Below are 18756 nucleotides of genomic sequence, written 5' to 3' on the forward strand. Positions count from 1 at the left end.
AGGATGAAGGGCGAAAAGTCTAAGGGGAACTTGAGGAAACATTTCTTCACTTAAAGGGTCATAAGAGTGTGGAATGAACCGCCAGTGCAAACTCAATTTCAATGTTTAGGACAAGTTTAGACTGGTATATGGATGGTAAGGGGATGGAAGGCTATGGTCTGGTTGCAGGTCGATGGTAAAAGGCAGTTTAAACAGTTCAGCACAGATGGGTTGAAGAGCCTCATTTTTTGCTATATTTTTCTATGACTTTTATTCAATCACTGGTATATGTCATGAGATTTGTTATTATGCACCAGCAGCACATTACGATACATAATAATAAACACTAAATTACAGTAAGAAGTATACATATTGTCAGGAACAGGAAGGGAGCAGTTACTCTATTGGGGGTATTCTATAGTCCCCCTGGTAGCAGCAGAGATACAGAGGAGCAGATTGGGAGGCAGATTTTGGAAAGGTGCAAATACAACAGGGTTGTTATCATGGGTGACTTTAACTTCCCTAATATTGATTAGCACCTGATTAGTTCCAAGGGTTTAGATGGGGCAGAGTTTGTTAAGTGTGTCCAGGACAGATTCCTGTCACAGTATGTTGACAGGCTGACTAGGGGGAATGCCATACTAGATCTAGAATTAGGTAACGAACCGGATCAAGTCACAGATCTCTCAGTGGGTGAGCATCTGGGGGACAGTGACCACCGATCCCTGGACTTTAGCATTATCATGGAAAAGGATAGAAACAGAGAGAGACAGGAAAATTTTAATTGGGGAAGGGCAAATTATGAGACTATAAGGCTAGAACGTGCAGGTGTGAATTGGGATGATGCTTTTGCAGGGAAATGTACTATGGACATGTGGTTGATATTTACTGATCTCTTGCAGGATGTTAGGGATAAATTTGTCCCGGTGATAAAGATAAAGAATGGTAGGGTGAAGGAACCATGGGTGACAAGTGAGATGGAGAATCTAGTCAGGTGGAAGAAGGTAGCATACATGAAGTTTAGGAAGCAAGGATCAGATGGGTCTTTTGAGGAATATAGGGTAGCAAGAAAGGAACTTAAGAAGGGGCTGAGGAGAGTAAGAAGGGGGCAAGAGAAGGCCTTGGTGAGTAGGGTAAAGGAAAACCCCAAAGCATTCTTCAATTATGTGAAGAACAGAAGGATGACAGGAGTGAAGGTAGGACCGATTAGAGATAAAGGTGGGAAGATGTGCCTGGAGGCTGTGGAAGTGAGCGAGGTCCTCAATGAATACTTCTCTTCGGTATTCACCAATGAGAGGGAACTTGATGACAGTGAGGACTATATGAGTGAGGTTGATGTTCTGGAGCATGTTGATATTAAGGGAGAGGAGGTGTTGGAGTTGCTAAAATACATTAGGACGGATAAGTCCCTGGGGCCTGATGGAATATTCCCCAGGCTGCTCCACGAGTTGAGGGAAGAGATTGCTGAGCCTCTGGCTAGGATCTTTATGTCCTCGTTGTCCACGGGAATGGTACCGGAGGACTGGAGGGAGGTGAATGTTGTCCCCTTGTTCAAAAAAGGTAGTAGGGATAGTCCGGGTAATTGTAGACCACTGACCCCTACGTCTGTGGTGGGAATGCTGTTGGAAAAGATTCTTCGAGATAGGATCTATGGGCATTAGAGAATCATGGTCTGATCAGTGACAGTCAGCATGGCTTTGTGAAGGGCAGATCGTGTCTAACAAGCCTGATAGAGTTCTTTGAGGAGGTGACCAGGCATATAGATGAGGGTAGTGCAGTGGATGTGTTCTATATGGAATTTAGTAAGGCATTTGACATGGTTCCACACGGTAAGCTTATTCAGAAATTCAGAAGGCATGGGATCCAGGGAAGTTTGACCAGGTCGATTCAGAATTGGCTTGCCTGCAGAAAGCAGAGGGTCGTGGTGGAGGGAGTACATTCGGATTGGAGGATTGTGACTAGTGGTGTCCCACAAGGATCGGTTCTGGGACCTCTTCTTTTCGTGTTTTTTATTAATGACCTGGATGTGGGGGTAGAAGGGTGGGTTGGCAAGTTTGCAGATGACACAAAGGTTGATGGTGTTGTGGATAGTGTAGAGGATTGTCGAGATTGCAGAGAGACATTGATAGGATGCAGAAGTGGGCTGAGAAGTGGCAGATGGAATTCAACCCGGAGAAATGTGAGGTGGTATACTTTGGAAGGACAAACTCCAAGGCAGAGCACAAAGTAAATGGCAGGATACTTGGTAGTGTGGGGGAGCAGAGGGATCGGGGGTACATGTCCACAGATCTCTAAAAGTTGCCTCACAGGTAGATAGGGTAGTTAAGAAAGCTTATGGGGTGTTAGCTTTCATAAGTCGGGGGGTAGAGTTTAAGAGTCGCGAGGTAATGATGCAGCTCTATAAAACTCTGGTTAGGCCACACTTGGAGTACTGTGTCCATTTCTTGTCCACTCACTATAGGAAGGATGTGGAAGCATTGGAAAGGGTACAGAGGAGATTTACCAGGATGCTGCCTGGTTTAGAGACTATGGATTATGATCAGAGATTAAGGGAGCTAGGGCTTTACTCTTTGGAGAGAAGGATGATGAGCGGAGACATGATAGAGGTATACAAGATATTAAGAGGAATAGATAGGGTGGACAGCCAGCACCTCTTCCCCAGGGCACAACTGCTCAATACAAGAGGACATGGCTTTAAGGTAAGAGGTGGGAAGTTCAAGGGGGATATTAGAGGAAGGTTTTTTACTCAGAGAGTGGTTGGTGCGTGGAATGCACTACCTGAGTCAGTGGTGGAGGCAGATACACTAGTGAAATTTAAGAGACTACTAGACAGGTATATGGAGGAATTTAAGGTAGGGAGTTATATGGGAGGCAGGGTTTAAGGGTCGGCACGATATTGTGGGCCGACGGGCCTATACTGTGCTGTACTATTATATGTTCTATGTTCTATATATCGGGCAGACCTGTGATGGAGCTAGACAGTGGCTTCTCATCTGTGGAAACAGCTTAATTTCTACTTTTACTGCTCTCTGTTTCCTTTTCAAGGTGGATGGGGTTCTGTAAAAGATCTTGACCGACAGCTTCACTCAAACTTCTGTACTTTTCTGCTCTGGTGGTTCTGCTCTGGGGGCTCACTAACTGGCAATCATGAGCCTCAGAAGATGAGCGTGCCTTCGGGGTTCCGAGGCTTTGTGGCCCTGAGGATTAGTCGAGTCAATGTTGGTGCCGCTGACTAAAGTGTCGAGCGAGAAAGTGGATTATCTGGAACCGTGGATCAGTTGTCAGAGTGTTCTGTACATGAATCTCTCTCTCTCTTTCCCTCCCTCCCTCTCCCTCTCTCTCTCTCCCTCTCTTCCTCTCCCCTCCCTCTCCCCTCCCTCTCTCTCTTCCTCTGTCTTTTGTTGATTATGATTATGAGGACACGCAGTCCTCTTTTATTGTCATTTAGTAATGCATGCATTAAGAAATGATACATTATTTCCTCTGGTGTGATATCACAAAACACAGGACAAACCAAGACTGAAAAAACTGACAAAACCACATAATTATAACATATAGTTACAAACAGTGTAACAATACCATAACTTGATGAAGAAGTCCGTGAGCACAGTAAAGTTAAAAGTTTCTCAAATGTCCCACATCTCATGCAGACGGGAGAAGGATGAAAAACTCTCCCTGCCATGCTGACCACAATACGACTCTGAGTCATCCGAAAACTTCAAGCTCTAATCAACTGTCCAACACCGAGTACTGAGCACCATCTCTGTCCGAATGATTCGACCTCCTTCTCGGTCGCCAAAAGCAGGCAAGGCTGGGGATTTTGAGGCTTACCCTCCGAAAGATTCACGACCACACAGTAAGGACAGCAGCGAACGGGAGTTTCAGAAATTTCTCCACATGTTCCTCTGTGCTTTCACGTCCATTCTCCATCAAATCAGAATTGTCCATGGCCCCTATTTAATGAATATGATATCATTTTCACCGGAAAGCTGCGCACGCACGGCACGCTGCCATCTTCTCCTCTCTCCTGTCCTGATTGGGGAGTGTGTTACTGATTCTTGAGTCGGAAAACTCAGTAAAATAAAGCAAATCAGCAAATGTTTTTTTTTTGGTCTTGTTAGTCTCCCCTCCCACTGAGCAACAGCCCACTGCCCCTTTATTAGGGGAGACAGAGGGCCTGTGGTATGTCAAATTGTTTTTTAGTACTGCAGATCAAAGGCTTTCTTGGAAGCTTTGCTGCTGCTTGCTTGGTGGTTGGAGGGTGCTGATGTTTTTTTGCTGAAGTAAATGGTGGAGAGGAGAGTTGACGCCTTGCTGCTGTTTGTGCTTAGGAGGGGAAGTGGGGGTCTTAGGGGTTCTAATGTTTTTACTGTCACTCATTCTTTGAGGTTATCTTCTGTTTTCATGGATTTTTGTGAAGAACAAGAATTTCAGGTTGTATAATGTTACACATTCTCCGATATTAAATGGAACTTTTGAATTATTGAACTATATTTTTAAAAGTTAAATTAGATAAGTACTGCAAGAAGAGAAAAAAGTGTTAAGGTAGTGTTCATGGGTTCAATGTCGGTTCAGAAATCTAATGGCAGAGGGGAAGAAGCTAGTCCTGATCATTGAATGCATGCCTTTAGGTTCCTGTACCTCCTCCCTGATGGTAGCAATGAGAAGAGAACACGTCCTAGTTGATTGAGGTCCTTTATGATGGTTGTTGCCCTATTGAGGCATTGCTCTTTGAAGATATCCTGGATGTTGAGGGGCCTAGTGCCCATGATGGAGCTGACCGAGTTTACAGCGTTCTGCAGCTTATTCCGCTCCTGTGTAGTGCGCTTCCCGCGCCCTCCCCCCCATGCTAGATGGTGATACAACCAATTAGAATGCTCTTCACAGTAATCTGTAAAAATTTGTGAGTTTCTTTGGTGAGATAGAAAATTTTCTCAAACTCCTAATGAAATATAGTCTCTTCTTTGTAACTGCACCTGTATGTTGGGCCCAGGATAGATCCTCAGAGATATTCACACTCAGGAACTTTACATTGTTCACCCTTTCCACTTGATCCTTCAAGGAGGACTGGTGTGTGTTCGCTCATCTTACACTTTCTGAAGTCCAAAATCAATTCTTTGGTCTTACTAACATTTAGTGCAAAGTTCTTGCTGCGACACCACTCAACCAGCTGATCCATGTTGCTCCTGTATGCTTTCTCATCATCATCTGAAATTCCCCCAGCAACAGTAGTGTCAGCAGCAAATTTATAGATGGTGTTTGAGCTGTGCCTAGCCACACAGTCATGGGTGTAGAGAAAGCGGAGCAGTGGGCTCAGCTCACATCCTTAAGGAGCTTCCCTGTTGATTATCAGAAGGCAGGGGAATGGGGTTGATAGGGATAATAAATCAGCCATGATGGTGGAGTAGATTGATGGGCCAAATGGCTTCCTGGTCTTATGATCTTATGTTCTACTGTTTGGGCAGTAACAATGCCAAATAGGGTCCATTAGAATAATTTAGGAACATCATATATTTTCCATCGATGAGATCATCACCTGCAGAATTAAATCTGTCTTCCTCTTCAGAGCTGCTACTTGACGTGCTGAGTTTTCCAGCATTTTCTCATTTGTAGGAAATATTTGCAAGATCAATAGTGATTGCTTTATGGAAACTGCTGCTATGATTTTTACAATTGTTTGCTACATTCCAGTGTTCTTTCCTGAAAACAGATGTACTTTTGTAAAGCTCTACTTAATGGATCTGTATATGCCCAGGAATTGAAAATACTCAAAACAGATGTTGATTATCGAAGGTGAAGGTTGTCGTTTTATTCCTTAGGGCAGAAAAAAATTAATTTAGCTATTTGATAGATAGATAGATAGATAGGTAGCTAGATATACTTTATTAATCCTGAAGGAAATTTGGTTTCATTACAGCCGCACCAACCAAGAATAGAGCGTAAATATAGCAATACAAAAACCACCAACAATCAAACAACAAAATGCAAACTATGCCAGATGGAAAATAAGTCCAGGACCAGTCAAGAAAATACTTAAGAAAGTAATCAGGAGGGCTAAAAGAAGACATGAGTTTGCCTTGGCAGTCAAAGTGAAGGATAATCCAAAGAGCTTTTACAGGTATATTAAGAGTAAAAGGATTGTAAGGGATAAAATTGGTCCTCTTGAAGATCAGAGTGGTCGGCTATGTGCGGAACCAAAGGAAGTGGGGGAGATCTTAAATAGGTTTTTGGCGTCTGTATTTACTAAGGAAACTGGCATGGTCTATGAAATTGAGGGAATCAAGTAGTTAGATCATGGAAACTGTACAGATTGAAAAGGAGGAGGTGCTTGCTGTCTTGAGGAAAATTAAAGTGGATAAATCCCCTGGACTTGACAGAGTGTTCCCTCAGACCTTGAAGAAGACTAGTGTTGAAATTGCGGGGGCCCTGGCAGAAATATTTAAAATATCGCTGTCTACGGGTGAGGTGCCGGAGGATTAGAGAGTGGCGTATGTTGTTCCGTTGTTTAAAAAAGGATCGAAAAGTAATCCGGGAAATTATAGGCCGGCGAGTTTAATGTCGGTAGTAGGTAAGTTATTGGAGGGAGTACTAAGAGACAGAATCTACAAGCATTTGGATAGACAGGGACTTATTAGGGAGAGTCAACATGGCTTTGTGCGTGGTAGGTCATGTTTGACCAATCTATTGGAGTTTTTCGAGGAGGTTACCAGGAAAGTGGATGAAGGGAAGGCAGTGGATATTGTCTACATGGATTTCAGTAAGGCCTTTGACAAGGTCCCGCATGGAAGGTTAGTTAGGAAAATTCAGTCGCTAGGTATACATGGAGAGGTGGTAAATTGGATTAGACATTGGCTCAATGGAAGAAGCCAAAGAGTGGTGGTAGAAAATTGCTTCTCTGAGTGGAGGCCTATGACTAGTGGTGTGCCACAGGGATCAGTGCTGGGTCCATTGTTACTTGTCATCTATATCAATGATCTGGATGATAATGTGGTAAATTGGATCAGCAAATTTGCTGATGATACAAAGATTGGAGGTGTAGTAGACAGTGAGGAAGGTTTTCAGATCCTGCAGAGGGACTTGGACCAGCTGGAAAAATGGGTTGAAAAATGGCAAATGGAGTTTAATACAGACAAGTGTGAGGTATTGCACGTTGGAAGGACAAACCAACGTAGAACATACAGGGTTAATGGTAAGGCACTGAGAAGTGCAGTAGAACAGAGGGATCTGGGAATACAGATACAAAATTCCCTAAAAGTGGCATCACAAATAGATAGGGTCGTAAAGAGAGCTTTTGGTACATTGGCCTTTATTAATCAAAGTATTGAGTATAAGAGCTGGAATGTTATGATGAGGTTGTATAAGGCATTGGTGAGGCTGAATCTGGAGTATTGTGTTCAGTTTTGGTCACCAATTTACAGGAAGGATATAAATAAGGTTGAAAGAGTGAAGAGATGGTTTACAAGGATGTTGCCAGGACTTGAGAAACTCAGTTACAGAGAAAGGTTGAATAGGTTAGGACTTTATTCCCTGGAGCGTAGAAGAATGAGGGGTGATTTGATAGAGGTATATAAAATTATGATGGGTATAGATAGAGTGAATGCAAGCAGGCTTTTTCCACTGAGGCAAGGGGAGAAAAAAACCAGAGGACATGGGTTAAGGGTGAGGGGGGAAAAGTTTAAAAGGAACATTAGCGGAGGCTTCTTCACACAGAGAGTGGTGGGAGTATGGAATGAGCTGCCAGATGAGGTGGTAAATGCGGGTTCTTTTTTTAACATTTAAGAATAAATTGGACAGATACATGGATGGGAAGTGTATGGAGGGATATGGTCCATGTGCAGGTCAGTGGGACTAGGCAGAAAATGGTTCCGCACAGCTAAGAAGGGCCAAAAGGCCTGTTTCTGTGCTGTAGTTTCTATGGTTTCTATGGTTTCTATTGGCTCAGGGTGTCTGACCCTCCACGGGAGGGGCTGCACATTCAATGGCCACAGGCAGGAACGACCTCCTGTGCCGCCAAGTGTTGTATCACGGTGGAATGTGGCCGAAGTCCAACAGTAAAAAGTTCAATATCCAGTCTGCAAACACCTTCCTCGATCGTAATATGCCCCGGATTGCACCATCTGTTGTTAACCTGATCAGTAAGCACCCAAATCCTTTACGCTTACTGCTCTCAGTGCACTTCCGGTCAGCCGGAATGGTATTACCCACTGAACTCCCCTTCTCCATAAGTCTCTGTTGTCTCAACCCGGTCCTCTTTCCTCGACTTTGTGTGATCCCCCTCTGCATCCGCTGTGTGTTTTCCTCCGGATTTCAGCAGGAGTGTCCGCCGCTCTGCTCACTGAACCGACCGGCATTAGCCGGTCCCCGGAATACACAATGCGACCTTGCTTCTGTCCCACATGTCGGGATGTAACCATTTCCAGCACTAAAGAAAACCCAAATAAAACTCTCTCTACCAGCATGTTAGAGAGGGTGCAGCTTCGACTTGTTACTGTGAGAAAAAAATACAAAAAGTAACGTAAATTAAAAAGTAAGAAGAAGAAAGTAAGAATAGATCGGAATGGCTGCACCAGGCTGCATGCCCGAGCGGCGCATGCGCACGATTTCAGAATGCTGAAAGATATTCTGAGCACTATACTTGGCACTGAGCAGTTAGGATTTTCAACAAATAATGTCTCGTTGATTTTCTGAAGGACAGAAAAAGGCACTGCAAAGTCAGTTAGCAGTGGGCTTTCGTGTACAATATTTATCTGAGGTGATAGCCCAAGGCATTTTATTCAATAACTATAATGACAAGAATTAGAAGTGTGAACCTAAAGTATCTAAACAAGTTTTGACCGCTACCATTTAGAATGGGAAATGCTATATTTCAAGTCAAACTATTTGAGATTGTCTTGGTGTTGTTCTGCAAATCACGCTTTTCACAGTTAGTTCGAGTGCTCAGCTGACAGTCAAAGCAGAGGCACATTTAAAGCTTGCTTTCCTACCATTTGAAACTTGGCTGCCCAAATGTTCTGCATCATGGAAGAGCAATGGGTAGGGAAATGAAGGTTCAGACTTTTCCAACTGTGGGATATAATAGATCAGTGAGTTTACATCTCAAAAGGGCATTGCTGCAACACTTCACCTTCATGTTTTCTGTGGCAGTGCCTTTGGAAACAATGCTCTACAGAGAATTCCTGTCATGCGCCTAACGGCTCAATGTTTCTTTTCCAGTTGACATTTTGTTTTGTGCTTTACTCGATAAAGGAAACTAAATATGTATTGTGAGGAAACCTACTTATTTGTTCATCTCCATTGGAAGCAGAGGATGAACCACATTATGATCTATTTTTATGCTCTGTTAGAGCCTATAATGTAGTGAAGAACAGCAACACTAATAACATTTTGGCAGGCATACGATTCTAGCGTTACTCAGTAAGTCATTTAATCAATGCTTTATTATATCTTGTTGATAATGCACAGTTATTTACCAATAATGTCATATAAGAGTATTATATATTAATTAAACTAGTATAAACCTATTAATAACACATTTACCACTACATTAAGGATATTACAGACAAATTATTAGTTTTGCTATTATTGAAATAGAGAAGAGAGTAAGAAAATGTTGATGCCGTGTTTTCATAAATATGGAGTATGATTCTCAGTGGAAATGAGAATCTATACTTCTTGGTTGTCAATGGTGATCCATTTTGACCTGGAATTGTTAGTTTCTTCCTAAGGATTATAAGAGGATAATTAAATAGGTTCAAAGCTCAAAGTACATTTATTATCAAAGTATGTATACATTATACAACCTTGAGATTCATCTTCTAACAGGAATCCATGAAACAAAGAAACCCAAAAGAACCCATAAAGAAGACTGTCAAACACTGCAAAGTGTGGGGAGAAAAGAGAGGAAAAAAACAGATGTTGGAAACAATAACCACAATCAAGTAGTATTCTGAATTGAAATCCACAGACCCTTAGTTCAGTGCAGAGCTGAGTAAACATCGTGGAGCAGCAAGCTGAACTGGGCTGTCCCTCAGCTCAGTTACCAACATCCTGACCTTTTCAATCTGGCCCAGTGCCTACATTGTCATCCAAACATTGGGTTCCCTCATTTTGATATACTCTGGGCCCTGGACCCTGCCACCTTAATTCGACATGTACTCGACATTTCCAATTCAGCCTGGCATTTAAATTGTCATGCAAACATCAGGTTTTGTCAGGTTTCGATACGCTCTGGTGCCTGGAGTCCACCACCTGTGCCCGACCTTTTCAAACTGGCCTGGCACTTAAATCAATTGAAATTTGGGACTCCCTCGCTGTCGGTGATGGGCCCGCTGCCTCACCTTGCCTCGGCTCTATCACATCAAATTGTCTTCAAGCCCAAAGGGAAGTTACAGACTATTGCCTGCCATGATTGTTTACCACAAAAAGAGTGATTAGCAAAGTATTTGAGCTCTCCTTGTTTCTGTTAGCCACCAGCCAGTACTCGTTGATTAGTGTGAGCCTAGGAAGGTATGCAGCTTGCTGCCAAATTACCCTTCTGCTTATCCACCTAATATGACAGATGCTCTCTTTCAGCTTAAACCACTTCAAAAAGGGTTGATAGCTATAATTTATAAACGGCTATTGAACTTAGATTAGATTAGATTATGAGGACACACAGTCCTCTTTTATTGTTATTTAGTAATGCATGCATTAAGAAATGATACAATGTTCCTCCAGAAATATATCACAGAAACACAACACAAACCAAGACTAAAAAAACTGACAAAAACCACATAATTATAACATATAGTTACAACAGTGCAAAGCAATACCGTAATTTTATAAAGAACAGACCATGGGCATGGTAAAAAAAAGTCTCAAAGTCTCTCAAAAGTCCCATCATCTCACGCAGACGGTAGAAGGAAGAGAAACTCTCTTCCTGCCATGAGCTTCCAGTGCTGCAAACTTGCCGATGCAGCACCCTGGAAGCACCCAACCACAGCTGACTCTTGAGTCCGTCCAAAAACTTCGACCCTCCGACCAACCCTCTGACACCGAGCACCGAGCACCATCTCCGCTGAGCCCTTCGACCCCGGCCCTAGCAACAGACAATAGGCAAAGCCAAGGATTTGGGGCCTTCCTCTCCAGAGATTCTCGATCGCACAGTAGCAGTGGCAGCGAAGGAGGCATTTCAGAAGTTTCTCCAGATGTTCCTCCGTGCTTATCACGTCCGTCTGATATCTAAGGATAAAATTAAATGTGTTGGGAATTGGAATTTCAAGAGTCATTTTCAGATAATCAAAGGAGTAAAGTTTTTCAATTAATTAATAACTCATCTATTTGTGCCTGCCATTCCTTGATACAGTTCAAAGTAGTGCATTGGGCCCATATTTCAAAGGATAAACGAGCATGTATTTTTTCCAACATCAATCCTATTTGTGACAGATGTAATATTGAGGTGGCCACTTTAACTCATACGTTTTGGTCTTACATAAAGCTAGACAATTTTTGGAAAGTTTATTTTCAAACTTTATCAAAAGTCTTGGAAATGGACCTACAACCTAATTTACTTACGGCAATATTTGGGATTATCCCATTGGAACCAGGAAATATTCCTGTTTCCGTTCAACATATGATACCCTTTTCAACTTTATTGGCTAGGAGAGCCATTTTACTGAAGTGGAAGGATTCTAATCCACCTACCGTCTTTTATTGGCTTTCCTCCATTATGTCCTGTTCAAGTTTAGAGAAAATAAGAAGTCCGACATTTGATACATCCTTTAAATTTGAACAAATCTGGTGACCTTTTATTCAATATTTTCATTTGATTTGATTTATTACTCTTCCAATTTTCTTTTGAAGTTTTATATTTGATCAGAAAGTCTTCCTTTTTTTGGTTGTATCCTCAGAATGGACTGCCCAGTCCCTTTTATTTCTTTTTTTTTTGTATAGTGTAATGGCTTTTTTCCTTCATTTAAAAATCCAAAGGTTTTTTTTTCTCTCCATGAATTGATAAGAGGAGAATTAGCTGTCTTCTTTTTTTATTATATACTGTATACTAGCTTAACACTATTTATGATTTTGATAATGTCCATTTCACTTTCTGGTTGTATTGCTATTGATATATATATTTGAGATCATTCTCCTCTTGTTTGTATTTATGCTCCTTTTACGTCAATAAAAAGATTGAAAAAGAAGGAAAAGAAGTCATGCAGCCTCTGAAGCAGGTGGGAAGAGGAAAAGCTGAAGCTTGAAGCCCAGAGGTAGGAAAAATTGTTTCCAGCACATGTGAACCAGCAGAAAAAAAATACAGCAACAGTAACTGCGTAAACTCTTAGCCAAATACGCATGGTGAATGGAAGAACATGTAAAAAACACTGCAAGCCAATATTAAACTCAGACAATGTCAAATACAAAGCACTTTCTGTTCATTTTTCTGCACTTCTCACATCAGATTCCTATTTTCAAGTGTGACGTATCTGTTCTGAACTTTGTAATGACCTTTGTATTTTTAACCATGTTAGGAGATTAACTGGACAAATTTAAAAGTTCTTGAGGTCATTATGTTGGGCATGTTCAATACCATGCTGCTCTGTCTTCATATCAAATAGCACATTCATAATTAATCTTTTAAGGGTCACTTTTTTAAAGATGACTGCACAAGTCTATGATATTTTGAGAGTTTTGCATCTGCACTCTGTTCCTACTGCAAAGCTCTCTTGTCATCACGCTGTGGATTGGCTTAAAGTGACACAGCAGAACATTAAACAAAGTACAAAGTCCAAGTTCAAAGCACTTTTATTATCAAAGAATGTATGATACTAGGTACGATACTGAGATTTATTTTCTTGAAGGTATTTACAGGGAAAAAGGAATTTAATAGAATTTATGAAAAACTATACATAAACACTGGTCCTCCAGATTTGGGGGTTCAACTCAGGGCTAACAGCCCTGAATAACACCATAAGACAGAGGAGCAGAATTAGGCCATGTGGCTCATTGAGTCTGCTCCACCATTCAATGCCCAACAATAGAAAGTGGACTAGAGGAGTTATTTCGGGGATACCAACAGAAGTTACTATGGATGAGATTAAACAGAACATAAAAGGAGCAAAAATTATTGAGGTCAAACATTTGAAAGTTACAAGAAACTGAAAAAAGTGTGATAGTTTATTGGTTACGATTAACTTTGATGAAGAGAGATTGCTGACTAAAGTTTATTTAGGGTATACGTGTTATGAGGTCAGAATATATATACCACCACCTTTAAGATGCTTTAAATATCAGAAATTTGGGTCTATTGCTGCGGTCTGCAGAAGGAAACAAAGATGTGGGAGATGTGCTGGAGAACATGAATACGGGAACTGTGAGGTGGGAGCTAGGCTGAAATGCTGCAATTGTGGCGAGGAACACAGTGCAGCTTATCAAGGGTGCATTAATAGCAAGAACGCAGCTGAGATACAATATGTAAAAGTAACTCAGCTGATCAGTTACGCAGAGACAGTGAAGGGATTCACTGAAAAGGTTATCAAGCAAACAAATATGAGGAATAATAAACCGATGAACCATGAGGGCTGTAATATGATAAATAAGGATACACTAATAATGATGAAAGGACTTCTTACTGTTTGTGGTAGATGCAATTAACTGTTCAGTGCAAACAGACAAAAGAGCCGAAAAAAATACAATTATAGTCAAGTCTGCAAAAAACTATCTTGATATTAAAAGGCTTAGGTGGGAAGTAGTCAAAGAAACACTGAATGGAGGATCAAACAGTTCACAGGCAGGAGAGGCGGGATATTAATGGCAGTATATATATTACAATGGAATGCAAGGAGTCTTATCACAAACATAGAACATAGAATAGTACAGCACATTATAGGCCCATCGGCCCACAATGTTGTGATGACTCTCAAATCCTGCCTCCCATATAACTCCCCACCTTAAATTCCTCCATATACCTGTCCAGTAGTCTCTTAAATTTCACTAGTGTATCTGCCTCCACCACTGACTCAGGTAGTGCATTCCACACACCAACCACTCTCTGAGTAAAAAACCTTCCGCTAATATCCCCCTTGAACTTCCCACCCCTTACCTTAAAGCCACGTCCTCTTGTAATGAGCAGTGGTGCCCTGGGGAAGAGGTGCTGGCTATCCACTCTATCTATTCCTCTTAATATCTTGTACACCTCTATTATGTCTCCTCTCATCCTCCTTCTCTCCAAAGAGTAAAGCCCTAGCTCCCTTAATCTCTGATCATAATCCATACTCTCTAAACCAGGCAGCATCCTGGTAAATCTCCTCTGTACCCTTTCCAATGCTTCCACATCCTTCCTATAGTGAGGTGAATAGAACTGGACACAGTACTCCAAGTGTGGCCTAACCAGAGTTTTATAGAGCTGCATCATTACATCACGACTTTTAAACTCTATCCCTTGACTTATGAAAGCTAACACCCCATAAGCTTTCTTAACTACCCTATCTACCTGTGAGGCAACTTTCAGGGATCTGTGTACATGTACCCCCAGATCCCTCTGCTCCTCCACACTACCAAGTATCCTGCCATTTACTCTGGTCAAGAATTTAAGAAATATGTATCAGAACTTAAAGAAAAACCTCAGATTTTATGTATACAAGAAACATGGTTGAAACCCAGGGTAAATGCGCAGAACTCCAACAAATAGAAATATTCAGTAAGAAAAACTGTGAGTTGGAAAAGAAATTGGAAAATGAAGGAACATATTACAAAGTTACAAAAGGAAAAGGAATTGTTGCAAAGTGAATTATCTACATTCAGATTATAAAATGAAAACATGGAAACAAATGAAGAAGAACTGAGATCTCAGTAAACAACTACAGTCTATGATTCAAGAAAAGGAAAACTATGGAAATAGCAGATAGACTTGAAAAAGCAATTTTAAAAATTAAGCATGCGATAATTTATATTCTTAAACAAGAAGATTTTAGTCTTACAAATGTTGCAGATGAAATCAATGTAATTGAGGTAATGCAACGAGTTGAGAACCATGTGACAAAAATTAGGGAAGAAAAGCAGTTTGCGACACTGCTATCTAATGAGCACATACAGCATCTACAAGAGGAATTGCAATTACAGAATGATGCAAATAGAGATCTGCAGGCTGAACTAGGTCGTCTAAAGTAGAGTACTCCAGGACATATTTGGTTGAAATTGGAACAACACAAGTCTAGCAGGTGGTGGAACTGCACCTTAAAAGTGGTTTGCCAACCGCCGTAAAACTATACTCCTTACCCATCCTCTGGGCTTCCCCCCTCCCCCTTTCTTTCTCCCTAGGCCTCCCATCCCATGATCCTCTCATATCCCTTTTGCCAATCACCTGTCCAGCTCTTGGCTCCATCCCTCCCCCTCCTGTCTTCTCCTATCATTTTGGATCTCCCCCTCCCCCTCCAACTTTCAAATGTCTTACTAGTTCTTCTTTCAGTTAGTCCTGACGAAGGGTCTCGGCCTGAAACGTCGACTGTACCTCTTCCTGGAGATGCTGCCTGGCCTGCTGCGTTCACCAACAACTTTTATGTGAAGCCATGCCCTCTGCACCAGCTTCTCCACCATGCATTTATCTGCCAAATCATCCTGTTTCTATCCTCACTGGTGTGTGGCATAGGTAGCAATCCAGAAATTGCTACCTGGGAGGTCCTGGCTTCTTAGCTTTCTACCTAGGTCTCCAAATTTCCTTTTCAGGACCTCTTTGTTCTTCCTCCATACATCATTAGTACCGATATGTAACAAGATATCTGGCTGCTCTCCCTCCATCTCCAAAATTTTGTGGACGCTGGCACCAGGGAGGTAACGTACCTTTCATGTGTTTCGTTCACGTCCACAGCATCTCTTGTCTGTTCCCCTCACTATTGAGCCCCCTATCACTACTGCCTCCCTCTTCTCCCCCTTCCCCTGCGGCACCACAAACCTATGCTCTACGCCTGTAACCCGGTCTCCATGGCATTCCTCTGGGAGGTCATCCCCCACAGCAGTATCCAAAGCGGGATATTTATTTTTGAGGGGAATGGGTTCAGGGGTTCTCTGCATTAACTGCCTATTCACATTTCCATTTCTCCTGATAGTCACCCAGCTACTTGCCTCCTGCAACTTTGGGTTACTATTTCCCAGTAACTCTGATCGATGATCTCCTCACTTTCCCATACAAGCCGAATGTCATCCAGCTGCTGCTTTAGATCTCTAGCACAGTATCCAAGGATCTGCAGCCAGATGCACTTCACGCAGATGTAGTTCCCTGGGAAACTCTGGATCTCCCAGGACTCTAACATCTGGCATGAAGAACACACAACAGCCATTTACTACAATAGGTACAGTAAGAGGGGGGAGAAAAAGAGAACCTTAACAGAAGCTTACCCAGAAAAAACATCTCTTTTGAGCTGAAACTTCCTTTGAGCCAAAGCCTGATACTCCTATTCTCACCATTGGCCTACTCCCAACAATGACTGCCTGGACCATGGTTGCCCAGCTTGACTTTCCTGTAATTTTAAACAAGCATTGCTGAACTGCGAGAAACCTCGTCACTGTGGCCTGCTCCTGCCACTGAGTGGGCCATTGGAATGAGCCCGAATGCCCACGAAACTCTCCTTTCAAACAAGCGTAACCGACTTGCAAGAAACCTTGTTGCTGTGGCCTGCTCTTGCCGCTGATTGATCCGTTGGAATAGTAAAACAAAATTGTTAAGGAAACAGCAATGAAGAACCTTTCTACATCCGAATGGCCAAGGACAGGCAGCTGGAGGACCTTCACTGCTGCCTTCAGTGTTAGCAGATGAAGCAGGCAGTAAGTATACATAAATATTCAAAGAGCAACAAAGGAAACAATGTGCAAGAGAATACAAACTGTGTAAATAAAAAATAATACTGGGAACATGAGTTGTGAAGTCTGAGTTTGTAGGCTGCAGAATCTGTTCAGAGAAATAGTAATTGGTGTTATTTATTTAGAAATACAGTGCAGAATAGGCCCTTCTGACCTTTCAAGCCATACTGCCTCAGCAACCTTTAGCACTCACCTAATCATGGGACAATTTACAATGACCATAGAACTTACCTGCTATGCCTTTGGATTGTGGGAGAAAACTGGAGCACCTGGAGAAATCCCATGTGTTCCTTGGGAAGGACATGCATAGACTCCAGAAAGAGTATGCCGGGATTGAACTTTGAACTCCGAGGCCCCGAGCCGAAATCGCATCGCACTAACCTCTACCGTGGCACTCACTGTTTCAGGAGCTTGATGGTTGGAGGGCATAATCTTTTTCTGAACATTTTAGTAGCACAAACAGAGCATGGCCTGGATGGTGGGGATCTTTGATGATGGATAGTGTTTCCTTGTGGCAGTGCGACATGTAAATGCACTCAATGTGGGGAAGGCGTAGCATGTGATGGACTGGGCTGTATCTACCACTTTGATTGCAAACTGTCTGGTTTGTGTCTGTGTTCTCTGTCTTGAGAGAAGTGAGATAAAGAGTATACTAGAAGGATAAATAAGCAACAGGGCAGAAAAGATGAAGTTGAAGACATGATAAAGCATATTGGTAAATGCATGATTATTCAAAGTTCAAAATAAATTTATTATCAAGGTGCATATATGTCACGATATACAACCCTGAGAATCATTTTCTTTTGGCATAATAAATCCATAATTGAATAATAACCATAATAGAATCAATGAAAGACCACGCCAACTTGAGTGTAAAACCATTGTGCAAAAGACAACAAACTGTGCAAATACAAAAAGAAAGAAATAATAATAATAAATAAACAATAAATATCAAGAATGTGAGGTGAAAAGTCCTTGAGGGTGAGTCCATAGTCTGTGGGAACATCTCAGTGATGGGGCAAGTGATGATGAGTAAAGTTATGTCAATGTAATGTCTGGAAGTGAAGATGCAAATGAGTTCCAAGATTAGTAGGAAAAGGTGTACTTGGAAGTAGATGTGGACATACCTGCCAATGGTGGCATATATTGTCCTTGTGCAATTTACTCAGAGATGAAGAGACGACCTTATTGGTGAACCTGGAGTTGCATGAAGGCTGAGTGAGTAATTATAATGTATTTTCTTCTCCGAAAGACATAAGCAAATTAGATGGATCTTACAACAGTGCAGCAGTTTCAAAGATACCATAATTGAGTTAGATTTTTTTTACTTTACTTTAACTTTAAAATTCCCAACTGCCGTTATAAGTTTGGAACTTGTGTTTCTGAATCAAATGCTTTAGACTCATTAGCATTATGTTGTTGGCCATTGTGCATGTACATCTGTAAAAACACAATCGCACTGAGTGAAAAATAGATTTTCTGTATCTCTGCTTTCTGTGTACCTGGAAGGTCTCAAAGTCATTTCCAATCAATTATTTTGAAGTTATCACTCCTGTAATATTACTTATTGAATGTTTCAATTATATAATTGAAACTTCATGCATGAAGACATTAATAGATAAATATTGATATGAAAGTTCAAAGTTGACTTGTGATGGTATTGGGTTTGCTGACTGCTAAGTTTTAAACTCAAAGACCTTAAGCCCTATTGGATATAAGTAGCCAGGAGTACACTCACTAAAGTCAGATTATACTGTAACTTCTCAATCTTCAAAGACTAATTCACTTTACTGTTTATTCTCTGTGGAGAGTTTTAGCTGCCAATACTCACTATTCGAGCTGTTGTTCCACCCTCCCTACCAAGCAGAGAATGCCTCCAGCTAGCAAAGTAATTTTAAACACAGTTCGTTTATTTACAGTGTGACAAGAATACACATAGATTACGATGTA

General features: G+C 41.6%; 1 long non-coding RNA gene across 1 annotated transcript in view; it reads left to right on the forward strand.

Annotated features, from left to right (window-relative positions):
* LOC134346991 (uncharacterized) overlaps positions 1-18756 on the forward strand; it is a 136644-nt gene that overhangs the window by 89301 nt on the left and 28587 nt on the right. The window contains exon 2 of the long non-coding RNA XR_010018057.1: positions 12144-12221. This is a non-coding gene — a long non-coding RNA (uncharacterized LOC134346991). The remainder of the gene's footprint in view (positions 1-12143; positions 12222-18756) is intronic.

This window comes from Mobula hypostoma, chromosome 5 (assembly GCF_963921235.1).
Source record: "Mobula hypostoma chromosome 5, sMobHyp1.1, whole genome shotgun sequence".
Lineage (NCBI taxonomy): Eukaryota > Metazoa > Chordata > Chondrichthyes > Myliobatiformes > Myliobatidae > Mobula > Mobula hypostoma.